This window comes from Gopherus evgoodei, chromosome 1 (assembly GCF_007399415.2).
Source record: "Gopherus evgoodei ecotype Sinaloan lineage chromosome 1, rGopEvg1_v1.p, whole genome shotgun sequence".
In the NCBI taxonomy this organism is placed as follows: domain Eukaryota; kingdom Metazoa; phylum Chordata; order Testudines; family Testudinidae; genus Gopherus; species Gopherus evgoodei.
In genome coordinates, this window is record NC_044322.1 from 358,829,632 (window position 1) to 358,838,101 (window position 8,470).

Sequence of the window (8,470 nt, forward strand, 5' to 3'; positions counted from 1 at the left end):
GATAACCTCATTATAGGTGAAGGAAGCAATAATACAGAAGCTGAATGAGGTCATGGCAGAACACTACCGGCTCTTCTGCAGTGAAACAGGGACAAGACTAGAAAACTCAACTCAGAAAAAATGTGACTCAAACAATGTGAGGTGACACACGTTGGACATCTGTTCACAGCAAAGGGACTGAAAGCAGTTCCCAGTGAGAACAAGGTAGTCAGAGACATGCCAGCTCCAGGGATGTGAAAGGAATACAGTGCCTCATAGGAATGACAAAATGACTAATTTTCTGTACAAGTTTTGTCCATACCTGACTGCAGTTGTAGGCCAAACGCGTTCAGCAAAGGCCCAGCTCCCCCTCCCTCATATGCAATTTCAGCGAGCCACTAAAACTAACCAAGCAACACTAAACACCAATGATTATAAAATCCAGCTGCAAAACCTTTATATATACACCTTTACCCTAATATAACTCGACTCGATATAATACAAATTCGGATATAATGCGGTAAAGCAGTGCTTCGGGGGGTAGGGCTGCGCGTGCTGGCAGAACAAAGCAAATTCGATATAATGTGGTTTCACCTATAACGCGGTAAGATTTTTTGGCTCCCTAGGACAGCATTATATTGGGGTAGAGGTGTACCTAAATATACATATATAGGTATATATATATGTATATATTTATTTGAGACATGCTAATTCTAATGATTAAATTATACTCTCAATAAACACAGCATATTGCCTTATCCCCTTTAAAAAAACAAACTGAAGTTTAAGTACCTTGTCCTAAGGACATGGTGAACTGGGATGCATTGCTTCCCCAGAAGCAGCACATCAGTGCACATTAGGGCACCCAGAAGATAAGATACTGGGCACTCAAGTAGGGTGTGTGAATTGCTAGCCTGGACGGGGAAAAAGTGGGGCTCGTGGATCCCAGAGTGGAACGCTTGTATTGCCAACAGCTGGTAGCTGGAGTGGGTTCCCCCTGGGAGAGATAGACCAGGCTCATTCATGCTGTATGCAGGTGGTAGTGATCCACCGTGGGGAACCCCCCAGAATGCCAGTGTTGAGTAAAAAAATACGTCTCACATCTGGGCATCAACAGCTGTCTTGGATGGGTTCAGAAGGGTGTTTACTGGCCATGAAGAAATACATATCTCTGCTCCTTGATAGGAGCATGGGACACCTGCCTGCCATGTGATAACCCCGAGCAGCAAGAGACTCTATTAGCCCAAGAGCTACCCATCTGACCATAGGAAAAGGTGAGAAGTGACCAACTTACTTTCAAGGAAAAGCAGGACTTCATGACAGTGGCCTGCTACAGAAAGTTTTGGGAGGTTGATGCCCCGATACAAGAAACAAGTCCGTGGTTGGCAAAGTGAAAGGCTACTTTGGGAGATATGGCATTCCAGACACTATTCACTGACATGGACCTCAGTTTGTCTTGGAAGAATTCAAACCATTTGCACGCATATGGGAGTTTGACCACCACATCTCCTCCACACCCTATTCCCAGTGTAATGTTTGGCTGGACTCCTCTGTGAAAACAGCTAAGAGACTGTTGCAAGAGGCTATTTCTTCTGATTCTTGTTAGCATTGTTGGTACACAGGAACACTTCATCACGGGGTGTCAAAATGGGCCAGCGCAGTCACTGATGAGACAAAGGACCAAAACCTTGCTACCGGTGAGGGGAGACCTGTTGCACTCAGAAGTATGCGGACACTGCTGAGAGGTGATGGCCAACAGTCAGAGAAAGCAGCTACTACAGTATGGTGGGTCAGCCAAGGACCTACTGGCCTTGGAGACAGGCTCTTCTGTAAGGATCCAGCCGTTAGAGAGACACAAAAAGGAGTGGACTAAAGAAATCCTGAGGGGTGCAGAGCCACCCAGGTCATATGAGGTGACTATGCCAGAGGGACAAGTGATCTGAAGTAACAAGAGGCACTTATGAACTCACAGACACAATGCCCAGAGAGAGTGTGCCAAGGCAGAAAGATCATCACAGAACAGAGGGACAAAGAAACACCCAGAGGTTAACCCTCAGGGAGGGAGCAGACTCCGAAGAGATAGGGGGTTTGGATGCGGGCGGGGGTGCGGCTGAGGGGTTTGGAGTGCGGGCAGAGGGCTCTGGGCTGAGCCTGGGGCAGAGGGGTTGGGGTGTGGGAGAGGGTCCAGGGTGTGGGCTCTCTGAGGGAGTTTGGGTGCAGGAGGGGGCTCAGGGCTGAGGCAGGGGGTGCAGGTTCCGGCCGGGCAATGCTTACCTCAGGCGGCTCCTGGAAGTGGCCAGCATGTCCCTGCGACTCCTAAGCTCGGGGCAGCCACCATCTCTGAGCACTGCCCCTGCCTGCTGGCGTTTCCCAGCCAATGGGAGCTGTGGAGCCATCGCTCGGGGTAGAGGCAGCATGCGGGACCTCCCTGATTGCCCCTGTGCAGTGCTTAGGGGCTGCAGGGACATGCTAGCAGCTTCTGGGAGCCGCACGGACCCGGGGCAGGTAGGGAGCCTGCTTTAGCCCCGCTGCGCCACTGACCGGACTATTAAAATTGATGCCAACTCCTGGAGACTCCTGGCCAATCCGGGAGGGTTGTAAACCCTAGTAGTTTCATGAGGTTATGGTATTCTTTACTGAACTCATGTGTAGTGTTGCATTGCAAAGCAGTGACTGAATTCCACCTCAGAAATTGCTGCATTTCAGCTGAGAGCAAAGCCATTTCTTTCCCTCGGTGTGGGTTCGCCTCGCTAGCTAGAGCAACAGTCTGCCTTCATGCAGCTGTACTGACTCCAGCAGAGATGCAAATGAGGATCCGTGGCCAGATGAAAGAGATGAAAGGGAGTGTGAACAGGCCACATATTATTAATTTATTCTAGTTATTTCTTAATTATTTATGATCATTTCCTGTTTCCACTCTTTGGCTATTAACTCCCCTTCCTCTGTCCCTTTTTGTTTGCAGCTGCATCCTACTGCAGCTGAAGCCTGGCATCTTCTCTATCCCTAGAGCAGGTTGTGTGTGTGTGTTTGCAAGAGAACATAACATACGAACATAAGAACGGCCAGAGTGGGTCGGACCAATGGTCCATCTAACCCAGTGTCCTGTCTTCTAACAGTGGTCAGGTGCCTCAAAGGGAATTAACAGAACAGGAAATCATCGAGTGATCCATCCCCAGTTGTCCACTCCCAGCTTCTGGCAGTCAGAGGCTAGGGACAGTCAGAGGAGGCAAGGTTTTGAATTGGAGACCAGACCAAAGCCCGTCCTCCATATCTAACCCTCTAAGCATTATGGAGGACTTCAGATCCAAACAGACCTCCAGGCCCAGAGCCCCAGTCTCCCATCTGAATGGAAGGAGGACTGTGTGCCAATGAGACCAGTGCAGTGCGTTTCAGATCTGCAGCCCTGCATTGTGCCTGCGATCAACATGATTCATCACAGCTCAGCGCTGCCAAAGAAATGGGAAGGATGAAAGGTCCCAGGGAAACAAAGTGCTGGCACCGTGCAGCTTCTGTCCCCTAGAGGATTGCCTGCAGAGGCAAATATCTTGAAAGACCAGGGCCTTCCCCTGCCAATCACATCATTCAAACATGAGTCTTGCCTTGCCAGACATCACTTTCCTCTAAACAGCTCCTAATTAGAATGCCCATCAGGTGACTTATTTTGCTTCATTCCTAACTGTGACCTGATTCTGCTCCCTGCTATCCTGGCTTAAATCTACAGCAACTTCAGGGAAGTCACTGAGTCCCGCCAGAATCAGGCCCTTTGGATTTGAATTTCAACTTCTGTATGAGGAGAGGTTAAAAAAACGTGGACTTTTCAGCTTGGAAAAGAGATGACTAAGGGGATATATAGAGGTCTATAAAATCTTGACTGGTGTGTAGAAAGTGAATACGGGGGTGTTACTCCTTCACCTAACACAAGGACTAGGGGTCACCAAATGAAATGAATAGGCAGCAGTAATAGTACAAAAGGAAGTACTTCACACAATGCACAATCAACCTGTGGAACTCATTGCCAGGGGATGTTGGGAAGACCAAACTATAACAGGGATCAAAAAAGAACTAGATAAGTTCATGGAGGATAGGTCCATCAGTGGCTATTAGCCAGGATGAGCCGAGATGGTGTCCCTAGCCTCTGTTTACCAGAAGCATGGAGTGCATGATGGGATGGATCACTTGAGGATTACCTGTTCTGCTCATTCCCTCTGAAGCACCTGGCACTGGCCATTGTCAGAAGACAGGACACTGGGCCAGATGGACCTTTGTTCTGACTCAGTATGGCCATTCTAATATTACTAGAATGTTACTGGGTTCTTGTCCGTCCCGCAAGAGCCTATGAAGAAAGGAGCAGAGAGAGGAAAAGAGAATGAGTGTGATGCGAATGTGCACACAGCCCTATATATGCTCTGGTAGGGTATTCATCTGAGCAAGCTTATTGGATGCCCTATGTGGAGGTCAGTTAGAGTTACCACTGTCACAGGTGTGTCAGGCAGAGTCACAAACAGCCCTTGCATGCTACTCACCGTTTTTACCATTGCTTCACCCAGGTCAGGGATATTTGCTTGAGAGGATGAGGGACCATGAACTTTCCCATCCTCCATCCCCCCGCCCCCTGATCTGCAAGGCTGACTGACCTTGAAAGGGGCTGGACACCACACTCTCCCGTGGATGGTGCAGAAGCTGCATTCCCTCTGAGCTTCCCCCTGGGGCAGCCTGGCTCTTCAGTGCCCTTACTTAGAGCGATGCTTAATGGGACTGATCTAAGCCAAAATTCAGTTTTCTGCTGGTCACAGCAACAGACCAGCAATTACTGCACAAGATGGTTTTGTCCAGAACTACGCAATGTGACACAGCATCATCCTGTTCAACAGCTTGCATACAAACTGTACCTCAAAACACTTTCCAAGTAAGAGTTCATAATAGATATGCAATGGATACTCATAAGAACAAGCAAGAGAAATAAAAAGGAACAGGCCAGGAGGGGAAGCCAGGTTTTTATACAGGATTTGTGAAGAGATGGAGACCCAAGGAGAGAGATGTCTGATTTGTGGAACCATAGTTCATCTTCAACAGGAAGCAGTTAGTAAAGAAAACTGCATCAACAGAAACAAACAAACAAGCATCCACACAGCATGAGTTCCAACTCTGTCTCTCTTGTTTACCAGGGACTGTATACTGCCTGGGCCTCTATACAGCACACAGAGACATCTAGTGACTGAATAATATACTGAATGTGAACATATCCTTAGTGCTAAGGGGCACAGGGAAGCTGTTCCAAAGACCAGGAGCTGCAGAGGAGAGGACTGTAATAATACCAACACTTAGCTTCACTTTTTATCAGTAGATCTCAAATTGGTTTGCAAAGGAGAGGAAGCAGCATGATTCCCATTTCACAGACAGGGTTATGAGGTACAGACAGCTTCAGACTTACCTTACCAGTGAGGTCCTGCAGAGCCAGGAATGGTGGTGCCCAAGTCAGACTTACAGTCCAGTGCCCTATATCTCGTGATGATCTCTTCATTCAAAATAATCCAATGAATGTATTTGTGGTAACAGAGAGAAGGGCAGATTGTGCCCTCTGATTACAGCCATGCAGCTCCAAGGACTTCCCAAGAGCTGAGGGCTGAGTTTGCATCCAGAGATTGGCAATATAACGAACCCCTGAATGGATCACTAACAGGATTTAAACCTTACGAACCACAGCAGAGATCTCTACCACTTGAGATAAATAACTCCGTTGGCCAATAGCGGTAGTAAACTGTTACCCTCTAATGGACCAGCCTCTCGATGGGAATAAGACACACAGTTTGCCAGTCTGTTGCACAGAATGAATTGGGTTCAATAAGAAATTGACTCAAATCTTTAACTCAGGCTTGGACAGAACCCGATTCGAACTTTTTTCAGGTTCATGAAGTTTGGAGGATTTTATTTCTCTGCTGTTTTCCATTTTGGAGAGAGGGTGGGGACTGGGCTGCTGCCTCATTTTCTGCTTCTGGCTAAGTCCACAAGTGGAAGCACTGCAATCTCATAAGAGAGGCTATTTCCATGGCAATCACAGGCTGCTGGCAACAGGAGGGCTTGCAGGAATGCTGTTCTCTTGAGATTTGTTACAGACTGAAGGGGCCGGATTCTGATTCTCCTCCTGCCCCAGTCTTATGCTGGCCTAACTGTCCTGAGTGTGGTGGAGTCGTTCCTGGTTTATCCCAGTGTAAGTGAGAGGAAAGGACCAACTGCTTAATTAATAGGTGACAGTACAGTGCTTTGAATCATAGAATCATAGAATATCAGGCTTGGAAGGGACCTCAGGAGGTCATCTAGTCCAACCCCCTGCTCAAATCAGGACCAACCCCAACTAAATCATCCCAGCCAGGGCTTTGTCAAGCCTGACCTCAAAAACCTCTAAGGAAGGAGGTTCCACCACCTCCTTAGATAACCCATTCCAGTGCTTCCCCACCCTCCTAGTGAACAAGTTTTTCCTAATATCCAACCTAAACCTCCCCCACTGCAACTTGAGACCGTTACTCCTTGTCCTGTCATCTGCCATCACTGAGAACAGCTGAGCTCCATCCTCTTTGGAACCCCCTTTCAGGTAGTTGAAAGCAGCTATCAAATCCCCCCTCATTCTTCTCTTCTGCAGACTAAACAATCCCAGTTCCCTCAGCCTCTCCTCGTAAGTCATGTGCTCCAGTCCCCTAATCATTTTTGTTGCCCTCCCCTGGACTCTTTCCAATTTTGCCACATCCTTCTTGTAGTGTGGGGCCCAAAACTGAACACAGAACTCCAGATGAGGCCTCACCAATGTCAAATAGAGGGGAATGATCACATCCCTCAATCTGCTGGCAATGCCCCCGCTTATACAGCCCAAAATACTGTTAGCCTTCTTGGCAACAAGTGCACACTGTTGACTCATATCCAGCTTCTTGTCCACTGTAACCCATAGGTCCTTTTCTGCAGAACTGCTGCCTAGCCATTCGGTCCCTAGTCTGTAGCAGTGCATGGGATTCTTCCATCCTAAGTGCAGGACTCTGCGCTTGTCCTTATTGAAACTCATCAGATTTCTTTTGGCCCAATCCCCTGATTTCTCTAGGTCCCTCTATATCCTATCCCTACCCTCCAGTATATCTACCACTCCTTCCAGTTTATTGTCATCTGCAAACTTGCTGAGGGTGCAGTCCATGCCATCCTCCAGATCATTAATGAAGATATTGCACAAAATCAGCCCCAGAACCGAACCATGGGGCACTCTCCTTGATACTGGCTACCAACTAGATATGTAGCCATTGATCACTACCCATTGAGCCAGACGATCTAGCCAGCTTTCTATCCAACTTACAGTTCATTTATCCAGTCCATACTTCTGTAACTTGCTGGCAAGAATACTGTGGGAGACAGTATCAAAAGCTTTGCTAAAATCAAGGAATAATACGGCCATTGCTTTCCCCTCATCCACAGAGCCAGTTAACTCTTCATAGAAGGCAATTAGGTTAGTCAGGCATGACTTGCTCTTGGTGAATCCATGCTGACTGTTCCTGATCACTTTCCTCTCCTCTAAGTGCTTCAGAATTGATTCCTTGAGGACCTGCTCCATGATTTTTCCAGGGACTGAGGTGAGGCTGACTGGCCTGTAGTTCTCCGGATCCTCCTTTCCTTCTTCCCTTTTTTAAAAGATAGGCACTACATGAGCTTTTTTCCAGTCATCTGGGACCTCCCCCAATAGCCATGAGTTTTCAAAGATACTGGCCAATAGCTCTGCAATCACATCCGCCAACTCCTTTAGCACCCTCGATGCAGCGCATCTGGACCCATGGACTGTGCTCGTCCAGTCATGAACTTGTGCATTTGATGATGGAACAGGCAATACTAGCACTAATAACGATTAGCATTTATTAGTGGTATTTTGATAGGTCCTAGACTGAGTTCAGGGATGCACAGGGCTAGAAGCTGTATAGACACACTGTAGAAGATAGTCCCTGCCTCAAAGACAGGATGGACAAAGGTGCAGCTTCTAGATAACTGTACATGATTTAGGACTGTGATCAATGAACCCGCTGAGATTCTGTGATCTGCCTTAAACTATTCCTTGGAGTTTGAAAGTGGTTCACACAAAACTTCTGTTTTAGTCTTCATATTTTACATAAGGTATGTTCACTGCATAGCAGTCACATTGTAATTATACGTATATTAATATTACATATGCTCAGACCTACACCATATTACAGTTAAGAATCCTGTGGCACCTTACAGGCTCCAAAACGTCTGTTAGTCTGTAAGGTGCCACAGGATTCTTTGCTGCTTTGCCAGATCCAGACTAACATGGCTACCCCTCTGATACTTGATATATTACTGTTGTGAGGTGCCTGAAAAATTAGTTCTATGTAATTGAATTGGTGACCATGTACTAAAAAAATACTTAACGACAGTGTTCTGTTTCTGAAGGATACTACCACTATGCACCTGTTTATGTCGCTAGCAATGTTCACTAGTAGTTCCT